The sequence below is a fragment of the Hippopotamus amphibius genome, chromosome 13, assembly GCF_030028045.1.
Source record: "Hippopotamus amphibius kiboko isolate mHipAmp2 chromosome 13, mHipAmp2.hap2, whole genome shotgun sequence".
Lineage (NCBI taxonomy): Eukaryota > Metazoa > Chordata > Mammalia > Artiodactyla > Hippopotamidae > Hippopotamus > Hippopotamus amphibius.
In genome coordinates, this window is record NC_080198.1 from 36,604,685 (window position 1) to 36,621,276 (window position 16,592).

The 16,592-nt window shown below is 38.1% G+C and overlaps 1 protein-coding gene across 1 annotated transcript in view; it reads right to left on the reverse strand.

Moving 5' to 3' along the window:
* DOCK3 (dedicator of cytokinesis 3) overlaps positions 1 to 16,592 on the reverse strand; it is a 432,492-nt gene that overhangs the window by 115,660 nt on the left and 300,240 nt on the right. The gene's annotated exons all lie outside the window — the stretch shown is intronic.

Below are 16,592 nucleotides of genomic sequence, written 5' to 3' on the forward strand. Positions count from 1 at the left end.
CCCCAGAAAACAGAGCCCATGCACAAAGAAAAACCCACAGGATCTTTCCATGGTTACTCAGAAGTGTGTAGTCCAGCACAGCCACTTCCAAGAGGAAACTCCAGCAAGAATTATATCATGGTGCCATCCAGCACTGTGAAGCACAACATGTTTCTAAATAAAAAGGTTTGTATAGAGACCATTCAGAGATAAAGGAGGCCCATCACTAGATTAATTTTCCTAATCAGTAACTCTTCAGACTCCTTAGTCAGTATAAATAAGCCTCACTTACTCAGAGATGTTACAAAGAATTGTCAAAGATAAGGTTCTCACAGTCCAGAGCTGTGAGTATAACTTCTGCTCGCAGAATTCACTCCAAGGAAAGGAAGGGGGAGAGTGTTCTTTAAAATGATCACTTGTGATTAGCAACTCAGTTGGAAATCAAAAGTGAGAGGTGCTGGCAGCAGCACATCTAAGCCCTTCCTGTCTGACATGCACACTGTCTCATCTCTTCCAACCAGTCAATACATCAGAGAAGTGCCCAGCTGGTGAGGATTCAGACTTGTCTTGCTGTCACATTTTTGTCACTTTCTAGGTTTACAAAATCAGTAGTTACTTTCTTTAACAGAAATCTGACTATAGTTTGTCATAAACAGCGTACTACCCACGACTTCAAAATAAGAGTCTTGACTAATGCACAGTATAATGAATACAGACAATAATATTGCACTATAATGATGCAATGTGATAAATATTGCTTGACTGGCAATCATATTACAATATATAAATATATCAAAGTAACACACTATACATCTCATATATATATAATACACACACACATAAATAAATGAATACATAAAAATTAATTAATTAAATAAACCAAAAGAAAAAAAAAAGGAGAGTCTTGAAAATTAACTCCCTCTCTCCAATGATTTCAGTATGATTTCAGTATTTCTCCTATAAAACACTCACTGGTTCTTTGGCAGTATAGTACAGCTGGTGCTTTATCAACCACATCAACAGTGACAATGTGTATTATTTCAGTGATATGTACCTTTTTACTCAGCACATACAATTCAGATGCCAGACATCTGATGGCTTGTCCCTTGTACTCCTCTCCCTTGGTATACCCCTTAACTGTCAGTGGCCTTCAAAGATCTTCCTTTGAAGCCCATTTCCTTCCTACCATATAAGCTTTCTGGGTATTCTCACCTGCTTCCATGGTTTCAACCACCACCAAAAGCTACCAAGACCCAAAGCAGTGTCTCAACCCCAGACTCACCCCTAAGCTCCTGACCTGCATGACCACAAGACAGCTTATCATTTCCCACCCGCCTGTCTGCTCCTACAGACTCCTTCTGAGTAGAACCCACTAGTTCACTAAACCAGAACTCTTCCAGCTGTCATTATGTCCTGTAGATTTTGTTATCTTAAAATCTGTCACATCTGACCTCTCCTCTTCATAGCCTTGGTTACTCTTTCAGACCAGTATAATCACCTCTTAACTGGCCTTTCAATTATCTCCCTTTCTAGAATGCCAAGGAAACTACTCAAATCATCTGAATCTAAGTAGATGTGGTGTCATTAGCATATTTTAACCAATCACTAGGATATTTTGTAAGGAAAAAATATAAATGTAAGCATTTATTAACCAAATGAGTTATGATTATAATGAAACATGATTATGTTGTATCCAATCAAATTAATATTTAGAGCATGATTACTGATGTTGATAGCTTGTCCTCAATTATAAGATGCATGAGGGATTGTAAACTAAAAGAGGTCTGTGTGCCTCTGTGGCACACTGTCTGTACCCACAGAGGAGATAACCAGCACAGGCAATGAAGTAGCACTTCAACCACTACACGTTCAGGGATTTTACTCAAGGATTAACACAGAGGGAGGAGAGGATTTTGGTTTTCTACGTGGGATCACTAAGCATTCCAAAGCATCAGAGCAGGTGTGCAGATTCTGCTCAGCAAAGGGTGTTCAGAATACAGTTCTTAGTCACTCAGGTACTAGAGCACAATTCACCATTTGCCTCTTCCCTACTACCTCCTTATCTTCTTGATTTCTGTGTTCTTCATGGGTATTCACCCAACATTCTTATCTTTCCCCAAGGTGGGCAACCCAAAAAAGTATTCAAGAAGTTTTAAAGGGTTGTTTGTAAGACCTTTAAGTCTGCATTTTTAGAAGGATGCCTAATATAGGTAGGTAATGATAGGGATATTCTTCCATATTTTATTGCACTTAATTCTCATAATCCTATAAGACAGGTATTATCATTTTCATCTTACAGATGAGGAGAGTGAGGTGAAGCTGTAGTCTAAACACAGGTGTGTCTGGTCCCAAAAGTAGGGCAAGGGTGGCGGGGGTGGGGGGTGGAGGCAGAGAGAAAGAAGCTGCAGAGTACTGTGACCCTGAAAGTCTTACACCCACATCAGGCTTCAGGGTACTTGTCTCCCTTACCTCAGTCAGAATTCCTATTTTGTCTACCTCCATCTAACTGCAACGATTCAGTTTTGACTATGGCTTAAAACTTAACTTAGTGCAAATAATCCACATTAAAATTCTTTCTTGGAGAGTGGCCAAGAAGGCAGAGTAAAAACACCCTAAGCTCATCTCCTCTCACGAGCACACCAAAATCACAACCATCTGCAGGACAACCATTGACAAAAAAGACTGGAACATACCAGAGAAGATCTTCTATAGCCAAAGACATAAAGAAGGAACCACAATGAGACAAGAAGAAGGGGCAGACTCATAATATAATCAAATCCCATAACCCCCAGGTGTGTGACCCACAAACTGGAGACGAATTATATTGCATAGGTTCTACCATAGGAGTGAGAGTTCTGAGGTCCATGTCAGGCTCCCCAGCCTGGCACTGGGAAGATGAGCCCCCAGAGCATTTGGCTTTGAAGGCCAGTGGGGCTTACTTACAATAGAGACTTCATTCTTAAAGGGAGCACACAGAAACTCATGTGCACCAGCATACATGGCAAAAAAAGTAATTTGACAGGAGCCTGGGCCAGACCTCCGTGCTGGTTTTGGAGCATCTTTTGGAGAGGTAAGGGGTGGCTGAGGCTCACCCTGGGGACACAGACACTGGTGGCCGACATACTGGGGAACACTGTTGATGGCTGACATCTTGGCTCTTTAGTTCCAAGACCTGGCCCTACTCAACCTCCTCTAGGCAGCAGTGCTGGGACACTTCAGGCCAAACAACTAACTGGGCAGGGACACAGTGCCATCCATCAGCAGACAGGCTGCCTAAAGACTAAAGAGCCCACAGATGCCTATGGGCTTGCCTCTAGACACAGTCCAGCTGACCAGAGGGCCAAGACCAAGCTGCACCCACCAGTGGACAGGCACCAGAACCTCCCACCAGGAAGGCAGACCAAGCCGCTAGACCAACTTCATCTACAAGGGGTCAGACACCAGAAGTAAGAAAACTACGATCCCTCAGTACAGGCCAGACCCTACTCTGGGATCAGCTGGGCCGTGGACTGGCCCACTAGCCGGCCAATGCAACCTTCAGGACACCCCAGAACCCATATGCAATGTGTCAAGAACCAACACTCCACCCACCCCACAAAATGATCTGCAATGAGCTTTGGGATCCCTGGGCCCTGCAGCCAAACTCCAGGAACAAGCTCTGCCTGCCAGTAGACCAGCACTAACCCCAGGATGTGGGTTCACTTGCCACTGGGAGGGCAACAGCCCCAGTCTTCAGGACTCTGACTCCTCCCGCCAGTAAGCCAGCACTAGCCCCAGGGACCACGTAGGATTGTGCAACCAGCCACCTCGTGACCAAGCCCTGCTAAACAGCAGCCAGCAACATCTGCACAAGGCAGGTTCTGGCAACCAACCAGACTAGGGGCCTATCAGACCACCCACACATTTAGCCCACCACAACAAAAGGACTCATGTAGCCCCCTTCGAGTGAACCCCTAGAGCATACAGCTTGGGTGACGAGAGGTGGGGGGCACTGCTGGGATGCACAGGATGCCTCCTACAGAGGGCCACTTCTCCAAGGTTGAGAAATGTAACTAACTTACCACATACATAAAAATACAAACAGCAACTGAGACAAAATGAGGCAGCAGAGGAATATGTTTCAGACAAAGGAACAAGATAAAACCCCAGAAGAACAACTAAGTGAAGTGGAGACAGGCAATCTACCCAAGGAAGAGTTCAGAGTAATGATCGTAAAGATGATCAAAGAACTCGAGAGGAGAATGGATGCACAGAACAAGAAGTGAGAAGTTTTTTTTTAAACAAAGAGTTAGAAAATATAAAGAACGACCAAACAGAGATGAAGAATACGATAAGTGAAATGAAAAATACATTGGAAGGAATCAATAGTAGACTAAATGAGTCAGAAGGATAGATCAGTGAGCTGGAAGACAGAGTAGTGGAAATCATTGCTGTTGTATAGAAAAAGAGAAAGAAGAATGAACAGAAGTCAGGACAGATTAAGAGACCTCTGGGACAATTTCAAGTGTGCTAATATTCACATTATAGGGGTCCCAGAAGAAGAGAAAGGGCCCAAGACGAGATAACAGCTGAAAACCTCCCTAATCTGGGAGAAGAAACAGTCACCCAAGTCCAAGAAGCACAGAGTCCCATACAGGATTAACTCAAAGAGGAATAGCCAAGATATACTGTAATCAAAATGAGAAAAATTAAAGATAGAGAATACTAAAAGCAGCAAGGGAAAAGCAACAAATAACATACAAGGGAACTCCCATGACTATCAGATAATTTTTCAGCAGAAACTCTGCAGGCTAAAAGGGAATGGCATGATATATTTAAAGTGATGAAAGGGAAAAACCTACAACCAAGAATATTCTACCCAGCAACACTCTCACTCAAATTAGATGGAAAAATCAAAAGCTTTACAGACAAGCAAAAGCTAAAAGAATTCACCAAACCAGCTTTACAACAAATGTTAAAAGAACTTCTCAAGGTGAAAAAGAAAAGGCCACAACTAGAAATAGGAAAATTACAGAATGAAAAAGCTCACTGGTAACAGCAAACATACAGTAAAGGTAGGGAGGTTAAAACAAAGCTCGTAGGGAGGTTAAAACACAAAAGTGATAAAAATCACCTGTATCCACAATAAGCAGTTAAGAGATACACAAAACAATTAGAGGTAAAATATGATATCAAAAATAGGAATCATGAGAGGAGGAGAGTACAAATGCAAGGTATCTTAAATGCATCTGAAATTAAGAGATTAGCAACTTAGAACAATCACATGTACAAAGACAGCTATACAAACACCTGAGGTAACTGCAAGCCAACGTTTATAATAGATATACACACAAAAAAGAAAAAGGAATCCAAACATAACACTAAAGATAGTCACTGAATCACAAGAAAACAAAAGAAAAAGGGGGAAATAAGACCTACAAAAACAAATCCAAAACAATTAACAAAATGGCAATAGGAATATACATATTGATAATTACTTTAAATGTAAATGGACTAAATGGTGCAACCAAAAGACACAGACTGGCTGAATGGATACAAAAAGGACCCATATATGCTGCCCACAAGAGACTCACATCAGATATAGAGACACATACAGACTGAAAGTGAAGGGATGGAAAAAGGTATTCCATGCAAATGGAAATCAAAAGAAAGCCAGAGTAGCAATAGTTACATTATACAAAATAGACTTTAAAATAAAGACTGTTATAAGAAACAAAGAAATATACTACATAATGATCAAGGGATCAATCCAAAAAGAAGATATAAAAACTGTAAATATATAAGCACCCAACACAGGAGCACTTCAATACATAAGGCAAATATTAACAAACATAAAAGAAGAAATCAACAGTAACACAATAATAGTAAGGGACTTTAATACCCCACTTATATCAATGGACACATTATCCAGACAGAAAATCAATAAGGAAACACAGGCCTTCAATGACACATTAGATCAAATGGACTTAATTAATATTTATAGAGCATTCCACCCAAAAGCAACAGAATACACATTCTTTTCAAGTGCACATGGGACATTCTCCAGGATAGAACACATGCTGGGGCAAAAGGCAAGTCTCAGTAAATTTAAGAAAACTAAAATTATATCAGCATCTTTTCTGACCACAATGCTACAAGGCTAGAAATCAACCACAAGAAAAAAACTGCAAAAACCACAAACAAATGGAGGCTAAACAATATGCTACTAAACAACCAATGGATCACTGAAGAAATCCAAGAGGAAATTAAAAAATACCTAAAGACAAATGAAAACACAATCGTCCAAAACCTATGGGACACAGCAAAAGCAGTTCTAAGAAGGAAGTTTACAGTGATACAAGCTTACCTTAGGAAACAAGAAAAATCTCAAATAAACAACCTAACCTTACACTGAAAGCTACTAGAGAAAAAAGAAAAATGAAATAGAGACTAAAAATATTAGAAAAGATCAATGAAAGCAAAAGCTGGTTCTTTGGAAATATAAACAAAATGGACAAAGCTTTAGCCAGATTCATAAAAAAAAAAAAAAAAAGGAGAGGGCCCATATCAATGAAGTCAGAAATGGAAAAGAAGTTACAACCAGCACCACAGAAATACAAAGGATCATAAGAGACTATTGTGAACAATTATATGCTAATAAAATGGACAACCGAGAAGAAATGGACAAATTCTTAGAAGGTAAAATCTCTGAAGAATTAACTAGAAAGAAATAGAAAATGTGAACAGACCAATTTCCAGTACTGAAAATGAATCAGTAATTTTAAAACTCCCAATAAACAAAAGTCCAGGGCTAGATGGCTTCACAGATGAACTCCAGCAAACATTTAGAGAAGAGTTAACACCCATCCTTCTGAAACTATTCCAAAAAAATTGCAGAGAAAACAACCCTTCCAAACTCATTCTATGAGGCCACTCACCCTGATATCAAACCAAAGACATCACAAAAAAAGATAATAACAGGCCAATATTACCGATGAACACAGATGCCAAAATCCTCAACAAAATACTAGTAAACTTACTCCAACAATATTTTAAAAGGATCATTCACCATGGTCAAGTGGGATTTATCCTAGATATGCAAGGATTTTCCAATATCCATAAATCAATCAATGGGATACACCACGTTAACATACTGAAGAGTAAAAACCATATAAACATCTCAACAGATGCAGAAAAAGCCTTTGAGGAAATTCAACATCCATTTATGATAAAAACTCTTCAGAAAGCTGGCATAGAGGGAACATACCTCAACATAATAAAGGCCATATATGACAAACCCACAACGAACACCATACTCAGTGGTGAAAAGCCAAAAGCACTCCCTCCAAGATTAGGAACAAGATAAGGATGTCCACTCTTGCCACTTTTATTCAACATAATTTTGGAAATCTTAGCCACAGCAATAAGAGAGGAAAAAGAAATAAAAGGAATCTAAATTGGAAAAGAAAAAGTAAAAATGACACTGGGTGTCAATGACATGATACTATGCACAGAAAATTCTAAAGATGCCACAGACATATATATACTACCAACTGTAAAATAGATAGCCAGTGGGAAGTTGTTGTATAACAAAGGGAGTTCAACTCGAGGATGGAAGATGCCTTAGAGGACTGGGATGGGGAGGGTTGGGGGGACTCTAGGGAGGGTGGGGGGGGAGTCAAGGGAGGGAGGGAATACGGGGATATGTGTATAAAAACAGATGATTGAACTTGGTGTACCCCCCCAAAAAATAATAAATAAATAAATAAAATTAAAGAAACAAGAAAAAAAAAAGAAAAAGTAAAACTGACACTGGTTGTCAATGACATGATACTATACACAGAAAATTCTAAAGATGCCACCAGAAAGCTACTAGTGCTCATCAATGAATTCTGTAAAATTGCTGGAGGCAAAATTAATATACATAAATCTGTTGCATTTCTATACAATAACAATAAACTATCAGGAAGAGAAATTAAGGAAATAATCTCATTTACCATCACATCAAAAATAATAAAATACCTAGGAATAAACCTACCTGAGGAAAAAGACCTGTCCTCTGAAAACTATAAGATGCTGATGAAAATAAATTGAAGACCACACAAACAGATGAAAAGATATACCATATTCTTGGCTTGGGAGAGTTAATATTATTAAAATGACTATACTACCCAAAGCAGTCTACAAAGTCAATGCAATCCCTACCAAATTACCAATGGCATTTTTTGCAGAACTGGAGCAAAAAATTTTTAAATTTGTATGGAAACACAAAAGATCCTGAATATCCAGAAAAAATCTTGAGAATAATGGAGCTGGAGGATTTCAGACGATATTACAAAACTGAATTTATCAAAACAGTATGTTACTGTCACAAAAACAGACATAGAGATCAATGGAACAGGATAGAGAGCCCATAAATAAACCCATGCACTGACAGTCAATTAACTTTCAATAAAGGAGGCAAGAATATATCAATATAATGGAGAAAAGATAGTCTCTTCAGTAAGTGGTGCTGGGAAAACTGGACAGGTACATGTAAAAGAATGGAATTAGAACATTCTCAAACACCATATGCAAAAATAAATTCAAAATGGATTAAAGACCTGAATATATAAAATTCCTAGAGGAAAACATGGGCAGGAAACTCTCTGACATAAATCACAGTAATTTTTTTTGGATCCATCTTCTAGAGTAATTGAAACAAAAACAAACAAACAGGGTCTAATTAAACTTAAAAGCTTTTGCACAGCAAAGGAAACCATAAGCAAAATGAATATACAACCCACGGAATGGGAGAAAATATTTGCAAGTGATGCAACCAACAAGGGCTTAACTTCCAAAGTATACAAACAACTTATACAGCTCAACATCAAAAAAAGAAAAAAAAACCCAATCAAAAAATGGGCAGAAGACCTAAGTACACAACTCTCTAAAGAAGACATCCAGATGGCCAACAGGCACCCTAAAAGATGCTCAACATCATTAAAATTAGAGAAATACAAATTAAAACTACAATGAGGTATCATCTCACACTGGTCAGAACGGCCATTATCAAAAAGTCTACAAATAATAAATGCTGGAGAGGGTGTGGAGAAAAGGGAACTTCCTTACACTGTTGGTGGGAATGTAAATTGGTGCAGTCATTATGGAGAACAGTGTGGAGGTTCCTTAAAAAATTAAAAACAGAGCTACCATATGATCCTGCAATCCCCACACCTGGCCATATGTCTGGAGAAAGCTCTAACTCGAAAAGATACGTGCACCCTAATGTTCATTGCAGCACTGTTTCCAACAGCCAAGACATGGAAGCAACCTGAATGTCCATTGACAGAGGAATAGATAAAGAAGATGTGGTACATGTACAGAATGAATATTACTCAACCATAAAAAAGAACAAAATAATGCCATTTGCACCAACATAGACGGACCTACAGATTATACTAAGTGAAGTAAGTCAGACAGAGAAAGAAAAATATCATATGATATCACTTATATGTGGAACCTAAAACAGTGATACAAATGAGCTTATTTATAAAATAGAAATAGACTCACAGACATAGAAAACAAACTTATGGTTACCAAAGGGGTAAGGAGAAACAAATTTGGAATCTGAGATTAATAGATGCAGACTACTATATATAAAAAAAACAATAAGGATGTATTATATAGCACCAGGAACTATATTCAATATCTTGTAATAACCTATAATGGAAAAGAATCTGAATGAATCATTTTCTATACACTTGAAACACTGTAAATCAACTATATTTGAATAGAACAATTTTTTAAATAATTAAAAAATAAAGTCTACTTTAGGGACTTCCCTGGCAGTCCAGTGGTTAAGACTCCACATTTCCAATGCAGGGGGTACAGGTTTGATCCCTGGTTGGAAACTAAGATTCCACATGCCATGTGTCGCGGCCAAAAAATTAAAAAAAAAAAAAGTCTACTTTGATATTAAAAAAATCTTTCTCTTTGGGTATGACTTGCTTTATTTTGGCATTTATTCAGTTGCAAGTCCTAGTAAGTTAGAAAACAGGCAAGAATCTACAGATTTAGGAACACAACAGATGCTGACAACTGCATGAAGCAGTCCTTACTTGCAGTGTAAAAGAAGAGAGAAGCACTGAGAAGCACGCATTTCATGCACTTCTGTTAAAATGGCCTAGTTGGACAGAGTCCCTAAGAACAAGCTGACACAGATCAACTAATCTGATTCATTCTGGATGGTCTCTCATGGGCCATGAGAAATTGCCTTTTCACTCATGAAAAATTTAAACTATTTATTTTAAAACATGTTTATTTAATATAGTCAACTAAAAAGGAAGACACATAGCATATGTATGTATATTTCTGTATATATTTATATGTATGTAAAATTAGAGTGCTGTAGGAGGAATACTTATTTTTACTCCTCTTTCCAGGTGTTGAAAAGGCTTCTGTAACACTTCTGCCCTTTCCATCACTTTCCTGGGAAAAGGAGTGACTTCTTTGGCCAATACTTCTAGGAAAAGGACCCACACATGAACATCTCACATCTGCCTCTTCCCTATCTTCGGAGCAGCCTATTTGCAGACAGCACACAATCTCAGCACCAACAGGCTCCATACTGACTGTGACTTTAAAAGTTTTTCCAATTCAGGGTTAATGTTAATCAAAAGTTAGAGTGGGTTGAATGGTGGCCCCTAAAAAAGATATGTTCATATCCTAATCCCTGAAACCTGTGAATGTTTCCTTATTTGGAAAAAGTGTTTCTGCAGATGTAATTAAGTTGAGGATCTTGAGATAATGATGGTTATCTATTTTATATATAGTAGTGTGTACATGTCAATCCCAATCTCCCAATTTATCCTCCCCACCCTTATCCCCTGCTAACCATGTCTGTTTTCTATATCCATGACTCTTCTTCTGTTTTGTAAATAGGTTCATTTGCATCCTTTTTTTTAAAAGATTCCACATATAAGCTTTATCATATTTTTTATATTTGTCCTTCTGTGTCTGACTTACTTCACTCAGTATGACAATCTCTAGGTCCATCCATGTTGCTGCAAATGGCACTATTTTGTTCTTCTTTATGGCTAATATTCCATTGTATATATGTACCACATCTTCTTTATCTATTCCTCTGTCGATGGACATTCAGGTTGCTTCCATGACCTGGCTATTGTAAATAGTGCTGATAATGAACACTGGGGTGCATGTGTCTCTTTTGAATTATGGTTATCTCTGGGTATATGCCCAGGAGTGGGAATGCTTGGTCATATGGTAGTTCTATTTTTATTTTTTTAAGGAACCTCCATACTGTTCTCCATAGTGGCTGTACCAATTTACCTTCCCACCAGCAGTGGAGGAGGGTTCCCTTTTCTCCACACCCTCTCCAGCATTTAACTGTTTGTAGATTTTTTGATGATGGTCATCCTGACTGGTGTGAGGTGATACCTCATTGTAGTTTGGATTTGCATTTCTCTAATAATTTGTGATGCTGAGCATCTTTTCATGTGCTTTTTAACTACCTGTGTGTCTTCTTTGGAGAAATGTCTATTTAGATCTTCTGCCCATTTTTTTGGATTGGGTTATTTGTTTTTTTAATATTGAGTTGCATACACTGTTTGCATATTTTGGAGATTAATCCCTTGGCTGCTTCGTTTGCAAATACTTTCTCCCATTGTGAGGGTTGTCTTTGTTGCTAATAAAGGTGTCACATTTACCCATACTGCTTACATATATATAGACACTATAAATTTATACCTATGTGATTCTACACTGGTACATTCATTTTAATCTACACCCACTTAACATTCTGATCTCAAAACCAATCTGCTGATATCCATTAGCTCCCTCAAACTGCAAACAGTATTTTTATTCTTAGTTTACTAAGCTGAAATTGCTAAATAATTGGGAATGAAGGTTGACTTTTGTCAAGTTATCTTCTTTGATCTCAGAATTATTGTAAGGTCTTTCCCCTCTGGATGACAAATAATGCTAACTGCACTGTGATCAGAGAGTATGGCTTGTGCTATGTGGAATTTATGAAACTTTTTTCTATGACTAATTCTTGTAAATGTTACATGGGCAATAGAAAAGATATATTCTGTTTGTTGGATGATGATGATGATGATGATGATGATGATGATTATTTAGTGCTGAAGAACCATACAGCCTGGTGAGCCTGGGATACTCCAGTTACATTTGCTGTCCTGGCATCAACAGCACTCTATTTGACTATCAGAACATTCTGATTTAGATGACAAATTATGCTCACCCTAGTTAGAGGTAGGAGAGCAAGTGGTTAAGAGTATGGTCTCTTAACAAGGCTGCTCACACACATGCCTCACCACTCTGTGTCCTGTTTCCCTCATCTGTAAAAAAGGTATAACAGCCCATGGTGAGTGCTCAATGATGCTGTTATTCTGTCACATCAACCTTATTCAAATTCTCTCCTAAGTCAGATTTATTTATCTGATTTAGATATTTATCTCCATCTTTATTTTTGTCTTCTTATATGTCAAAAGGGATGAAAAATCTCTTGCTTTTACTGTACTTTTATTTTTATATTTCTAATAAATCAGACATAATTTTGAGTCATTACTATATTCAAAGGTCATTTCAATTAGATCTTCACTATAAATTCCACCATGTATCAGTATAAAATTCTCTTTCTATCCTTGTGAAGGAAAAATAAGGGTTTCTGGAACACTGGTGAGCTGGAGGCAGAGATGTTGGCAAGGACACCTGGGCTTCTCACTTTGCTTTCTTTCCCCAGTTAAGAAGGTGAGTGTGTTAAGGCTAAGTTTGGTCATGAAGAACATGAACTGTTGGGTAAATGTCTCCAGAATGAAGTGTGAACCGTAAATTTAAGGGTTGCAGAGTCCAAGTATCAGGGGCTGGTTCTGCTGGGGATTCTGGGGCTGAGGGAATGAGTGGTACTGTTACATGTTATGTCTGTGCCTACCGTGAGAGGCCATTTTGCTTCCTGTGACATCACGTATTCTTGGAGGATGAAAGAGGAAACCAAATTTAACTTTATTGTATGCGTGTGTTTTCTTTCTCTGTCAATTCCTGATACTCCTTACACAGCACACTCATTTCACACCTTTTACCTTATAATTTATTTTGTTATCATTAATAATGTGACTTTTATTTTGTTTGTATTTTATTATTATGCTTAGCCTGTTTTTCTTATTATATTTGTGAGTTTCTCACTAATATATAGAAGAATTTTGTTTTTTGCCTCTATTTTGAGAATTTTTACCGAATAGGATTTTCTTTCATTTCTCAATTATATTTATCTTCATAGCTGATATGGGCTTTCTACTGTCCTTTGCTCTAGGCTTTCTGATTTTTTAATGCTCGTTTACAGCAGTTTTTGTACTGTATGATATATATTCTTACATGCACCTTTGTGCTGAATGACTGTACATTCTGCATTTATTTATATTAGGGTTTCCTTTAGGATAGAAATGTCTAAATTTTTACTAACAGAAATATTAATACAGCTTTCAAATCTAATTTGTGCCTTTATTATTACTCGTTAATAAAAGGTATGACAACCCAACAGCCATAAAAACTAAATGTTGACTAGAAAGAAGACTGAACACTTTAAAAATAACACGTTCTAGGAAGGATGGGGGGAAGGGATAGTTAGGGAGCTTGGGACTGACATGTACACATTGCTATATTTAAAATGGATTACCAATAAGGACCTACTGTATAGCACAGGGAATTCTGCTTAATCTTACATGGCAACCTGGATGGGAGAAGAGTTTGCGGAAGACTGGATATATGTATATGTATGGCTGAGTCGCTCTGCTGTGCGCCTGAAACTATCACAACATTGTTAATTGGCTATACTCCAATATAAAATAAAAGGTTTTAAAAAATAATGTTTTATAATGCCTGTGATATGATTCTATCCCTAGCATTTTTTTACTGTTGCTGTTTTTGAATCATCATAGGTTAAATGAAAAATTAATTTTAAATCAAAATATGATTACTACCATTCTTTTGTTCTTCCAAGAAATGTCATTAATTTGCTTAGTCACTTACTTAACTGGTGTTGACCACCTCTATCTACCTCTGTAAGATGGTGAAGCCCCACTCAGTGCACAGGCTTGGTATGAAGTTTCAATGTGATTATATATCCAGAAGGGCTCTGAGAGAGCACAGAGCACTAAACAAATGTGCACTAACATCACCACTGAAAACAGGTGACATTTTATGTGGCCACCATGGAGTAATGTATGGATTAAATTATGTAGGATTTGTAGTTTAGATATAAAAGTGGAAATTGACAATAACCAAGAATCACTACCAAAAAAAAAAAAAAAAAAGAAGACAGGAAACTTCTTTTAGATGGCACATAATACACCCATTATTTGGGTATACCTCATTTCCTGAACCACCAATCCTCTCATTTATTTTTCCACCTCTTTCCTGTTTGATTCACTAGTTAAGGTGTTTTTTCCAAATTTCACAGTTTCTATCTATCATCTCATCTATCTAATCTATCTAATAGATGAAAGTGTTATTTATTTTTTTTAAAAAACCAATCTGGGATCATACATACTACTGACATACTTTTAAGTCAGTTAACAAAGTTGTTATACAAAGCCAGCTCTATGTTTGTCTACTCATAGAGCCACTGTTCTTTCATATTACTCCAGAGTAGCAGCAGAACAGGAAAGGAAGGGAAGAGAAAGCACATGTGCTTTTTTACTCCTATGGTAGAGAATACTTGGGACTTCATGTGCCAACATTAGATCCATGTTAGAGACTCCTGTTGTCAGCCTCTCACCTCTACATGAACAGGGAGTCATCTTGAGCTAACTTTCTTTATTCTGGTTCGTTATTTAATGTGTTCTGTTTCACAGCAGCACTAACACAAAAACCCAGTTAGACACTGAGGCTAGAGACAGTGGGCACTGGAAATCAAAACAGAGCAGTTCCATGGACAGAGACCTACTGGATTTGAGTCTTCCTTGTGTGGCCTGAAAAGACATTCGGTGCATACGTTCAAACAACACGTCTGAACACTGATAATGGACCCAGCAGAAAATGGGCCGGTGGATGATGATCCACTGAAAACTGAGGCCTAGGCTAGGAGACAGAGAAATATGAGCTATTTCTTTACCTGACTTTCAAGTGAGAAGCAGAATTTTTCTTTTACAGTTATTACATATAAAGACATCAGACTTCTTTAATCTGTACCAAAATGAGAGTGACCCAATGGTCCTTTACCACTTAAGAATGAGCTTCCATTTAAGAATGGCTCTTGAACAAGTACCCTCAACTTAAGGCAGTCTCATGGATAAGGTGGGGATGAAACAAAAACCCAAAGGCAGTGTTCTGAGGAAATGCCTTTATCTATTCCAAACACAAGGAGAGTTTCCTTGCAGTCATCACTCACAGAAGAGGCGGCCACCTTGTATTTCCAACCTTACAAAGCCTTTCATGTTATGGGGCATTCTCCAAATCCCTTTTTATTTATCTATCTATCTATCTATCCATCTATCTATCTATCTATCTATCTATCTATCTTCACATTTTGAAGCTCTTTATTGGAATATAATTGCTTTACACTGTTGTGCCACCTTTTGCTGTACAACAAAGTTAATCAGCTGTATTTATACATATATCCTCATATTCCCTCCCTCCCACGATTCCCTCCCACCCTCCCTATCCCATCCCTCCAAGTCATCCTCCATCATCAAGTTGATCTCCCCATTTTATGCAGCAGTTTCCCACTAGCTATCTGTTTTACATTTGGTAGTGTATATATGTCAATACTACTCTCTCACTTTGTCCCAGCTTCCCCTTCACCCCCCACCCTGTGTCCTCAAGTCCGTTCTCTACAACTGCATCTCTGTTCTTGCCCTGTCACTGGGTTCATCAGTACCATTTTTTTTAGATTCCATGTATATGAGTTAGCATATGGTCAAATCCCTTTATTTTGAACACCACAGCACTGTTTGGATAAGTTACATTACCCTGAAATATCCTCAATTGATGCAAATTTTAGATGCTTATAAATTTTATCTTGGTTAAAAAAAATTTTAAGAGCAAAACTAGGGCTTCCCTGGTGGCGCAGTGGTTAAGAATCTGCCTGCCAATGCAGGGCACACAGGTTTGAGCCCTGGTCCAGGAAGATCCCACATGCCACGGAGCAACTGAGCCCGTGCCCTACAACTACTGACCCTGAGTGCTGCAGCTACTGAAGCCCATGCACCTAGAGCCTGTGCTCTGCAACAAGAGAAGCCACCACAATAAGAAGCCTGCTCACTGCAATGAAGAATAGCCCCTGCTCTCCACAACTGCAGAAAGCCTATGCGCAGCAACGAAGATCCAAAGCAGACAATAAATAAATAATAAATAAATAAATGGCACACATAAAAAAAGGGGGGCCCCCCTTCCCTATTTAACAACAACAACAAAAAAGAGCAAAACTTCACAGATTTAGTAACCACCCTTGGATATGACCTCCAAATTGAAGTATTGAATGCTATTATAAAACTCACCTTAAAAGCAGCATAGTAGGGGGGGACTCAAGGAAGGGAGGGAATACGGGGATATGTGTATAAAAACAGATGATTGAACCTGGTGTACCCCCCAAAAAAAAAAAAAAAAAAAGGCAGCAT